The following is a 12466-nucleotide window of genomic DNA, read 5'->3' as shown; positions in this document are numbered from 1 at the left end:
GACCCACAAACATCTCCACTATGCTGGAGACAATGTGGTCATAGAGGCTCACTAATCCACATATTCCGGAAATGCCCACTACTGCAACCCATATGGTCATCCATTTTTAACATTATAGATCAAATTATAGGGACAAAAACCACTAGGAAACCAGAATTAGCCATTTTATCCCTAGGGACTGAACTGATCCCTCCCCCACTAAGGAAAATAGTAACACACATACTATTAGCTATGCGTTTGGAGATCACTAGACACTGGAAACAAAAAGCTGTGCCAACTTTTACAGAAATAATAAGAACCACTAATCTGCACGTATCGTACAAAATAATGTTTGCCATATCCCAAAATAATACCCAATCTTTGCACACATCCTGGAAGCCTTGGTTGGATTGGTATAATCTAAATAAAGTTTAATATAAACTACCTATTATCTAAACAAAATTATCAACCTATGTTCCTCTGTGTCAAGCATATCCCAATGTTGGTTACAAGTTCAAAGTTATGTGAATAGATTACCAGAAACTCTTTAAGACAGAATAAACTGAGCATAAACCACAACAACCAGGATGAATAAAGGAGGGGTGCCGGCTGCGTGGAGGTGGGTTACACTCGTCTGTCCTTGTCCAACACCACAGTTTGTCCCCAGATGGGGCGGTGGGGGAGAGGGGGAGATGGTGCGCATGCTGCGTAGTGGAGGTGCATCCCAAATGTATTAGTGAAAACCATGGCCATGTTTCAGGTTGTGGCCATGGGGCTCTCACCTAGCTAAATATTTCTTCTTGGTAGAGCAATATATATATATTACAAGTGTAACTATACCATAATGTTATAATTTTCTTTACAAATGATCTGTCTTTACATGATGCATAACTGTGTTTACTTTATTTTTCTATTTGTTAACTACTCTTTTTGTGTTCTGTAATGATCCAAAGAAAAAATATCAATAAAAAACTATTGAAATGAAAAAATTGTCTGAACGCATCGGTCAGACAGCCACCTTTTCCACCGCTCCTTCTGTGACTGACCGAAGCCTCAGCAACACGTTGTCCAGGAGGACCAGGAAATTGTAACCAGGCTCTGGAAACGCATTGCACAAACCTTTCTGCAAGGCCTCCCGAAGATGTTTCATTCTCTGCTCCCTCTGCGAAGGCAAGATAAGGTCCGCAACCTTACCCTTTTAACGTGGATCAAGGAGGGATGCCAGCCAGTAATCACCCCTCCGCTTAATAACACGAAAAGGAGGATCCCTCTGCAGGCTTTGCAGGATCAGGGAGGCCATGCAGCGTATATTTGCTGAGGTATTTGGTCCAGAGTCCTCTGGGTCACTAAGGACGACATGATCCGCAGCCACCTCCTCCCAGCCACGTACAAGTCCATGGGTTTCTTTGGACTGTAAATGATACCTTAAAGACTGCTGCTGATGCTGAGTGCCAGGCTCCACCTCCATGCTGACACGATCCTCCTCATCCTCTTCCTGTGTGATCGGCGGGCACACAGGAACACTGTCTGGATAAAGGGGACCTTGAGAGGTAAGGAAGTCCTCCTCTTCCTCCCTCTGTTCTGCCTCAAGTGCCCTGTCCATTATTCCACACAGCGTGTGCTCCAACAGGTGGACAAGAGGGACAGTGTCACTGATGCATGCACTGTCACTGCTCACCATTCTTGTGGCCTCCTCAAATGGTGACAGGACAGTGCATGCATCCCTGATCATAGCCCACTGGTATGGGGAAAAAAAAATCAAGCTCCCCTGACCCTGTCCTGGTGCCATAGTCACAAAGGTAGTCATTGATGGCCCTCTGCTGCGTGTGCAGCCGCTGCAGCATGGCCAACGTTGAGTTCCACCTGGTGGGCATGTCACGATTAGGCGGTTCTTGGGCAGGTTAAATTCCTTTTGGAGGTCAGCCAGCCAAGCACTGGCATTATATGACCTGCGGAAACACAGACTTTCCTGGCCTGCCTCAAGACATCCTGTAAGCCCAAGAACCGCTGCACCACCAAGTTAAAGACGTGAGCCAAACAGGACACATGGGTCAGTTGTCCCTGTCGAAGGGCGGGGAAGAGGTTGGTGCCATTGTCGCAAACCACCATACCTGCCTTAAGCTGGCGTGGCGTCAACCACCTCTGAACCTGCCCCTGCAGAGCTGACAGAATCTCTGCCCCAGTGTGGCTCCTGTCCCCCAAGCACACCAGCTCATGCACCGCATGGCATCTTTTTGCCTGCGTGCTTGCGTAGCCCCTTGAACGCTTACTGAGCACCGCTGGTTCCAAAGACAAATCAGCACAGGAAGAGGCCATGGAAGAAGAAGAAGAGGAGGGGTGTGGAGGAGAGAGGGGTGGCAGAATCACCACTAGTAGAATTTTGGAGGCGTGGTGGCGGAACAACCTCCAACACTACTGCACCCTGTCCTGCATCCTACCCAGCTGCCAGAAGAGTCACCCAGTGCGCGGTGAAAGATAGGTAATGTCCCTGTCCATGCCTGCTGGACCATGAGTCAGCGGTAATATGGACCTTACCGCTGACCGCCCTGTCCAGCGAGGCCAAAACATTGCCTTCCACATGCCGGTATAGAGCCGGAATCGCCTTCCGTGAGAAAAAGTGGCATTTGGGAACCTGCCACTGAGGAACCGCACATTCCACAAACTCACGGAAGGGGCCAGAGTCTACCAACTGAAAAGGCAGCAGTTTAAGTGCTAGCAATTTAGCCAAGCTAGCATTCAACAGCTGGGCATGTGGATGGCTGGGAGCGAACTTCTTTCGGCGGTGCAGCAGCTGGGGCAAGGAAATTTGCCTGGTACAATCTGACGTCGGTGTACCGATAGCAGATTGTCCACAAGTACTTGGCTGTGACACGCCTAATTCTACACCTCCATTCCTCTCAGTGCAGGTTTCAGAGAGGACTGAAGGTATAGTGGGGTTGGAGATCCCAGCTGATGAGGAGCAAGGAGAGATCCGCTTTGTTCTTTGGTGTGGGTCTTTTAGGTACGCTTGCCAATGAACTGTATGGCAGGTCGACATATGTCTGGTCAAGCATGTGGTGCCCAAGCGGGTGATGTTTTGGCCACACGAGATATGAGACATATGTTGCAAATAGCAGCGGTGGGATCTGATGCACTCGTCTCAAAAAAGCCCACACCAAAGAACTTTTGGAATAACGCGCAGAGACAGCAGCGCCCTGCACAACTGCACCTAAAGCTACCTTAAGAAAATTGGTGGTGTTCTTCTGATCCTATTAGTACCACAGGCAGACAGCTACTGTATTTACAGTAAGCGTAGTGCGTCCTCTGCACAGTGTGCACCTAAAGCTACCTGAAGACAATTGCTGTTGTTCTGATCCTATTAATACCACAGGCAGGCAGCTGCAGTATTTACAGTTTTTATTCATTTTATTTATTTATTTCCGTTACTTATATAGCGCCGTCAATTTACGCAGCGCTTTACATATACATTGTACATTCACATCAGTCCCTACCCTCAAGGAGCTTACAATCTAAGGTCCCTAACTCACATTCATACATACTAGGGACAATTTAGACAGGATCCAATTAACCTACCAGCATGTCTTTGGAGTGTGGGAGGAAACCGGAGTACCCGGAGGAAACCCACGCAGGCACAGGGAGAACATGCAAACTCCAGGCAGGTAGTGTCGTGGTTGGGATTCGAACCAGCGACCCTTCTTACTGCTAGGTGAGAGTGCTACCCACTACACCACTGTGCCGCCCCAATATGTGACGAACGCAGGTGTCAGATCCCTGCCCTCCTCGCTAACTTTCAACAAAGGACCGGCCAACCTCACACCACGCTGTCACTTACGTAACAATGCCGCTCTCAGCTGCGCCCAGCACAAAGATTTTCCAGCTTGCAGTTAGTGCACTGCGTCCTCTGCAGGCAGGCAGTTGATTCTGCTAGCTGCAGTATCAGTATATATATATATAGATATATATATATATATATCTATATATATATATACACACATCCCAGCTTTGTGCAGATACATCTCACTGCAGGCCATTATTATGTCTGGAAGGCCAACAAGGAAAGGCAGACAGTCATAAGCCAATAAAAGACGGCAAGCAGGCTCTGTGTCTAGAGGCAACAGTGCTGGTCATGGACACGGTGCATCCTCATCAGCACGTGGCCGTGGGACTCGCTTGTCCTTTTTTTCGGCAGCTGGCCGTGTTGAGCCACAACATGTGGAAGACTTGGTAGAGTGGATGACCAAGCCGTCCACATCCTCCTCATCCTCTCTCACCTAGGCTCAGGGTACTTTGTCTGGCAAAGCAGCTGCCAACGCGGCCTCTTCCCTCGGTTCAATGGCATCAGTCACTCCTTCCCTAGCTCCACCATGTCCTCCTGAGGAGTCCCCCGAACTGTTTGACCACAGTGTTGGGTACATGCTCCAGGAGGATGCCCAGCGTTTTGAAGGCTCCAATGATGGTACCCAGCTAGAGGAAGGCAGTAACATGAGCCGAGAGAGAGGGGGTGCCCAAGAAGGACAGCAATCAGGCAGTCATGTTCCCCCAGCTGTAGCATACTGCCAGCTTTGCTCCAGTGATGAGGAGGGAGGGGATGATGAGGTCACTGACTCCACATGGGTGCCTAATAGGAGAGAGGAGGAGGAGGCACATCTCCAATGAGGCAGGATGCCCTCCAGGGGCCAGCTTAAGGGCAGCACACTGACTGCATCACACCGCAGAGCTCCGCATGTGCAGGGCGTTGCTGTCTCGTTATTCCAAAAGTTCTTTGGTGTGGGCCTTTTTTGAGACGAGTGCATCAGATCCCACTGCTGCTATTTGCAACATATGTCTCAAGCGTATCTCGCGTGGCCAAAACATCACCCGCTTGCTTACTACATGCTTGACCAGACATATGTCGACCTGCCATGCAGTTCGTTGGCAAGCGTACCTAAAAGACCCACACCAAAGAACAAAGCGGACCTCTCCTTGCTCCTCATCAGCTGGGATCTCCAACCCCACTATACCTTTAGTCCTCTCTGAAACCTGCACTGAGAGGAATAAAGGTGTAGAATTAGGTGTGTCACAGCCAAGTACTTGTGGGCAATTTGCTATCGGTACACCGATGTCAGATTGTACCAGGAAAATGTACCTGCCCTAGCTGCTGCACTGCTGAAAGAAGTTCGCTCCCAGCCATCCAAATGCCCAGCTGTTGAATGCTAGCTTGGCTAAATTGTTAGCACTTCAACTGCTGCCTTTTCAGTTGGTAGACTCTGACCCCTTCCGTGAGTTTGTGGAATGTGCGGTTCCTCAGTGGCAGGTTCCCAAATGCCACTTTTTCTCACGGAAGGCGATTCCTGCTGTCTACCGCCATGTGGAAGGCAATGTCTTGGCCTCGCTGGACAGGGTGGTCAGCGGTAAGGTGCATATTACCGCTGACTCATGGTCCAGCTGGCATGGACAGGGATGTTACCTATCTTTCACCGCGCATTGGGTGACTCTTCTGGCAGGTGGGAAGGATGCAGGACAGGGTGCAGTAGTGTTGGAAGTTGTTCCGCCACCACACCTCCAAAATTCTACTAGTGGTGATTCTGCCACACCTCTCTGCTCCACCCCCCTCCTCTTCTTCTTCCTCCATGACCTCTTCCTGTGCTGATTTGTCTTCGGAACCAGTGGTGCTCCGTAGGCATTCAAGGGACTATGCAAGCACACAGGCAAAAAGATCCATGCGGTGCTTGAGCTGGTGTGCTTGGGGGACAGGAGACACACTGAGGCAGAGGTTCTGTCAGCTCTGCAGGGGCAGGTTCAGAGGTGGTTGACGCCAAGCCAGCTTAAGGCAGGTATGGTGGTTTGCGACAATGGCACCAACCTCCTCTCCACCCTCCGACAGGGACAACTGACCCATGTGCCCTGTTTGGCTCACGCCCTTAACTTGTTGGTGCAGCGGTTCTTGGGCAGGTACCTGGTCTTACAGGATAACCTTAGGCAGGCCAGAAAGTCTGTGTGCATTTTCGCAGGTCATATAATGCCAGTGCTCGGCTGGCTGACCTCCAATAGGAATTTAACCTGCCCAAGAACCGCCTCATCTGTGACATGCACACCAGGTGGAACTCAACGTTGGCCATGCTGCAGCAGCTGGTAAGCAGTGAGAGTGCATGCATCAGTGAAACTGTCCCTCTTGTCCACCTGTTGGAGCACAGGCTGCATGGAATAATGGACAGGGCACTTGAGGCAGAACAGAGGGAGGAAGAGGAGGACTTACTTACCTCTCAAGGCCCCTTTATCCAGACAGTGTTTCTGCGTGCCTGCTGATCACACAGGAAGAGGATGATGATGATGAGGAGGAGGGTTGTGTCAGCATGGAGGTGGAGCCTGGCACTCAGCATCAGCAGCAGTCTTCAAGGGATCATTTACAGTCCGAAGAAACCCACAGACTTGTACGTGGCTAGGAGGAGATGGCTGCGGATCATGTCGTCCTTAGTGACCCCGAGGACTCTGGACCAAATGCCTCAGCAAACCTATGCTGCGTGGCCTCCCTGATCCTGCAAAGCCTGCAGAAGGATCCTCGTATTCGTGGTATCAAGGGGAGGGATGATTACTGGCTGGTAACCCTCCTTGATCCACGTTACAAGGGTAAGGTTGTGGACCTTATCTTGCCTTCGCAGAGGGAGCAGAAGATGTAACATCTTCGGGAGGCCTTGCAGAAAGGTTTGTGCAACGCGTTTCCAGAGCCTGGGAGGATACAATTTCCTGGCCCTTTTGGACAACGTGTTGCTGAGGCTTTGCTCAGTCACAGAAGGAGCGGTGGAGAAGGTGGCTGTCTGACCGATGCGTTCAGACAATTTTTTAGTCTGCAGCCCCAAAGTCTGATCGGTTCCAGCAATCATCGCCAGCATCTGATTCACATGGTGCAGGATTACCTAGGGGCAAGATCATACTTATACACCTTTCCCACCGAAAATCCTCTGGGTTACTGGGTCTTGAGGATGGATCACTGGCCAGAGCTGGCACAGTATGCAATTGAGCTACTGGCCTGTCCTGCATCCAGCGTTCTTTCGGAAAGCACATTCAGTGCTGCTGGAGGCTTTGAAACCCATCACAGGGTGCGCCTGTCCACCGAATCGGTCGATTGGCTGACCTTAATAAAAATGAATCAGTCTTGGGTCACCAGCTACCAATCACCTGATGCTGATGTAACCGATTGATTTTTTTTTAATGTGAGATCCCTTCAAGACTGCCTATGCTGATGCTGAGTGACTATCCTGTTATGCTGAGTCACAATCCTCTTCCTCCTCCACTGCCACTAGTGGCCAAGGCCCAATTTTCCTGCCCCTGTTTAACAGGGGCGTGTAATTACAATTTTTGATGCAATACTTTGCAGCAGGGCTCATTCCTGCACTCCAACTAGAGTATCTGTGAGGGGTTGCAGTGTTGTAGCTCCAGCACCAGTGCTCAAGGCCCAATTTTTCTGCCCCTGTTTAACAGGGGTGTATAATTACAATTTTTAATGCATTACTTTGCAGCAGGGCTCATTTCTGCGCTCCAACTATAGCATCTGTGAGGGGTTGCAGTCTTGTGGCACCAGTGCCTAAGGCATAATTTTTCTGCCCCTGTTCAACAGGGACATGTAGTTACAATTCTTGTTCTAATATTTCACAGCAGGGCCCAGGGGTGTAACTAGAAATAGCAGGGCCCCATAGCAAAATGTTGTATGCGGGCCCCCTGCAAACAGCCCCCCCCACAGCTGCCCTAGTGTCAATGCAGCGTGACCTGTGCCCAATACAGCCTGGTCTGCCTGTGCCCCATACAGCCCCACCTATGCAGAGGAGGAGACAAGCCACCCGGATCAGCAGAGAGTGGCTTTGCCCACTGTAATAGCTTTCATTTGAATTTCCTGTCTTCCCTGGGCTCATCGTCACATAGCCGCACCTCTTGGCCCGACGCCTTTGATGACGTTACATGTCCCGCATTGGATCGGCGTTCTGTCTATCAAAGGCACCGGGCCAAAAGGTGGAGCTATGTGACGTGAGCCCCAGGAACACTGGAAGTTCTAATGAAAGCTCTTACATCGGGCAATTCAGCTCTCTGCTGATACGGACAGCTCGCCTCTTCCTTTCGTCTCTCTTCCCCTGGCTGGGAGACTGTGTCGGCGGTGCTCTTATCCTCACTGGGCCCCACTCGGCTGCGGGCCCCATAGCGCCCGCATGGGTCGCTATGGTGGTAGTTAGGCCCCTGGCAGGGCCCATTCCTGCGTCCACCAAGAGTAACTGTGAGGGCTTACAGTGTTGTGGCAACACCACCACCACCACCAAAGGCCCAATTTTTCTACCACTGTTCAACAATGGCATGTAATTACAATTCTTGATCTAATATTTCACAGCACTGCCCGTTCCTGCACCCACCAAGAGTAATTGTGAGGGCTTACAGTGTTGTGGCAACACCAACATCTAAGGCCCCAATTTCTGCAGCCCCTACTTTCAAACATCCAACTTACAAACTACTCCTACTTGAAAACAGAAGGAGACAACATGAAGTGAGATTAAATCTACCCCTATGAAGGGAAATTCTCTCCTGTAAGAGTTAATATGGGAAAAATGTGTCTCCTCTTCACTGATGCTTTATCACCAATCCTTGTTTCACTAAAAATCCCAAATTTTCAAAAAACATTTGTCATTGGGACAGAAAGTGAGGTGAAATCTTCTGAAAAGGTGCACAGACAGCAATACAAATGTTACAGGGGTGATAACTCTTCCCTATGTTTTCCAAAAAGCTTAAAAATAGATTTTTTGGCTGGAGCTACACTTTAAAAATGTAAAATTACAAACAGATTCTACTTAACAAACCTACAGTCCCTGTCTTGTTTGCACCGCCTGTATACTGCTGTTCAGAGTATATAGGGCCTGGGGGCCCCACGCCTTTCCTTTTTTTAATTTGGGTGCGGGGTTCCCCTTAATATCCATACAAGACCCAAAGGGCCTGGTAATGGATGGGGGGGGTACCCATGCCGTTTGTCTCACTGATTTTCATCCATATTGCCGAGACCCGACATTACATTAAAGCCGCAAGCAGTTTTAAAGGGGGGTTCCGGCCAGGAGAAAAAAAAATGTAAATGTCAGCAGCTACAAACACTGTAGCTGCTGACTTTAAATAAGCACACTTACCTGTCCTGGGTGCCCACGATTTCGGCCGTCCGAGGCTGACCTGTCCCTTGGCTCTCGGGTCCCGGCACCGCCATCCTAATTAAGGGAAACAGGCAGTGGAGCCTTACGGCTTCACTGCCCGTTTCCTACTGTGCATGCGCGAGTCACGCATCGCTTTGTGAATGGGACGTGATGTGTTATGGGACACACACAGTTCCCATAACACACCGCGCCCCATTCCCCAGAAGACAACTTGGGGAGGAGAATACTGAACATCGCCGCAGAGTAGGAAGAGGCAGATTAGGAAGACTGCCTAGCAACAGCCATTTCAGGTGGGTTAAAAAAAAAATTTCCCCCCAATTTTTTAGGGATTTTTTGATGCAATTTTTTTTTTTGTGGTGGACCTACACTTTAAATGACTTTTATTCCTTTAAAAATGTCATTTTATGCAGGGACTGTTCTAAGCACAGGAAGCATGCGCCACTTTACAGGCATAATATAGACACCCCCCAGGTACGATATTTAAAGGAATATTTCACTTTTTTTTTTTTTTTTCACTTAAGCATCATTAAAATCACTGCTCCTGAAAAAACGGCCATTTTTAAAACTTTTTTTTGCATTGATACATGTCCCCTGGGGCAGGACCCAGGTCCCCAAACCCTTTATAGGACAATAACTTGCATATTAGCCTTCAAAATTAGCACTTTTGATTTTGAACGTTCGCGTCCCATAGACTTTAATGGGGTTCTAAAGTTTGCGCAAACTTTCGGTCCGTTCGCAGGTTCTGGTGCAAACCGAACCAGGGGGTGTTCAGCTCATCCCTACATTGCAATACATTATAACCAACATGACTGCTGAGATAAATTAATAGAGATCAGATGCTGTAAAATAGCTTCTCAGCGTGTTCCGTAAAAACAAAGTTCACTTCATCAGGAGAAGTGAAAGAACAACTTTCAGGCTAATAACCAGCATCTGCAAGAAGACCATGTCATTAAAACACATATTGATAAAAAAAATATGTCTTCATAGGAGGAACAGTAAAGTTTCAATCTAATTGTATGTCCATAACTTGTTAGCAAACCATGGATGGGGGGTCATACTTACACCACAAATACTAAATTTCTACATCTTAACAAGTCATCAGAGAATCAAATTAAGGAAATCCCTCATAAAAAGGTAGATGTAGTGGCTAAGTACCGACTGGGACAGTCTTGCCCGGGAACTGTGGGTGGACTAGGTTACCAAACGGAGGGCCCTGTGGGTGGGGAGATGCACCGATATATAGATAGACACAAAAGTAAGGAACCTAGGGTATGAATGGAGGCCTTAGTACACTATATTGTAGTAGAGTATCTAAAAAAAAAGAGGAATAAAAAAGAAAAACAAGGGAAGAAAACACGTGAATGTGGGGGGGGGGGGGGGGGATCCACAACCAATAAGACAGGCTAATGTCTGACAAAGTGAAAGGGAAAAGTACAGTGAAAGATTATGATGAGATCTGTGAACCAAAACAAGTGTGCAAACTTGATAAGGGGTGACAAAAAGGACATTAATTCGGACCCACAGAGTATCAGAATGTCTCCAAAGAAATTCTTTTTAATTGCAAGATTTGCTAAAGAAGCATGAGAAAAAAATGTACTGGAAGGGAGATGCTAGCCTGAAAAAAAAAGACCATAACCCCAACGAATGAATACAGTGCCTTGAAAAAGTTTTCATACCCCTTGGAATTTTCCACATTTTGTCATGTTACAACCAAAAACGTAAATGTATTTTATGGGTATGTCTCTACCAGCTTTGCACATCTAGAGAGTGACATTTTTGCCCATTCTTCTCTGCAAAATAGCTCAAGCTCTGTCAGATTGGATGGAGAGCATCTGTAAACAGAAATTTTAAAGTCTTGTCACAGATTCTCAATTGCATTTAGGTCTAGACTTTAAGTAGGCCTTTCTAACACATGAATATGCTTTGATCTAAACCAGGGATATGCAATTAGCAGACCTCCAGCTGTTGCAAAACCACAAGTCCCATCATGCCTCTGCCTCTGGGTGTCATGCTTGTGGTTGTCAGAGTCTTGCCATGCCTAATGGGAGTTGTAGTTCTGCAACAGCTGGAGGTCCGCTAAGTGCATATCCCTGATCTAAACCATTCCATTGTAGCTCTGGGTGTATGTTTAGGGTCATTGCCCTGCTGAAAGGTGAACCTCCTCCCCAGTCTCAAGTCCTTTGCAGACACTAACAGGGGCAGCACAGTGGTGTAGTGGTTAGCACTCTCACCTAGCAGCAATGGGGTCCCTGGTTCAAATCCCGACCACGACACCATCTCCCTGGAGTTTGCATGTTCTCCCTGTGCCTGCGTGGATTTACTCTGGGTACTTGTGTTTCCTCCCACACTCCAAAGACATGCTGGTAGGTTAATCTGATCCTGTCTATAAATTGGCTCTAGTATATGTGTATGTGTTTGTAAGTGTGTCGGGACCCTGTAGTGTAAAGAACCGCACTATATCAATACTCAACTCAACAGGTTTTCTTCTAAGATCACCCTGTATTTAGCGCTATCAACTCTGACCAGCTTCCCTTTCTCTGCTGAAGAAAAGCATCCCCACAACATGATGCTGTGCCACCACCATGTTTCACAGTGAGGATGGTGTGTTCAGGGTGATGTGCAGTGTTAGTTTTCCGCCACACATAGCATTTTGCTTCTAGCTCAAAAAGTTAAATTTTAGTCTCATCTGACCAGAGCACCTTCTTCCACATGTTTGCTGTGCCCACCACACGGCTTCTCGCAAACTGCAAATGGGACTTCTTATGGCTTTCTTTCAAGAATGGCTTTCTGCTTGCCATTCTTCCATAAAGGCCAGATTTGTGGAGTGCACAACTAATAGTTGTCCTGTAGACAGATTCTGCCACCTGAGCTGTGGATCTCTGCAGTTCCTCCAGTGTTACCATGGGCCTCTTGGCTACTTCTCTGATTATTGCTCTTCTTGTCAGTTTAGGTGGACGACCACGTCTTGGTAAGTTTGCAGTGCTCTTTTTCCATTTTTAGGATGATGGATTGAACAGTGCGCCGTGAGATGTTCAAAGCTTGGGATATTTTTTTTATAACCCAACCCTGATTAAATCTTCTCCACAACTTTATCCCTGACCTGTCTGGTTTGTTCTTTGGCCTTCATGATGAGGTTCGTTTATGAAGGTTCTCAAACAAACCTCTGAGGGCTTCACAGAACAGCTGTATTTATACTGAGATTAAATTACACTCAGATGGACTCTATTTACTAATTAGGTGACTTCTGAAGGCAATTGGTTCCACTAGATTTTAGTTAGGGGTATCAGAGTAAAGGGGGTGAATACAAATGCACACCACACTGTTCAGATATT

This window comes from Aquarana catesbeiana, linkage group LG01 (genome assembly GCF_042186555.1).
Source record: "Aquarana catesbeiana isolate 2022-GZ linkage group LG01, ASM4218655v1, whole genome shotgun sequence".
NCBI lineage: Eukaryota > Metazoa > Chordata > Amphibia > Anura > Ranidae > Aquarana > Aquarana catesbeiana.
The sequence above is the reverse complement of the archived record's forward strand: the minus strand, read 5'-3'. Positions refer to the sequence as shown.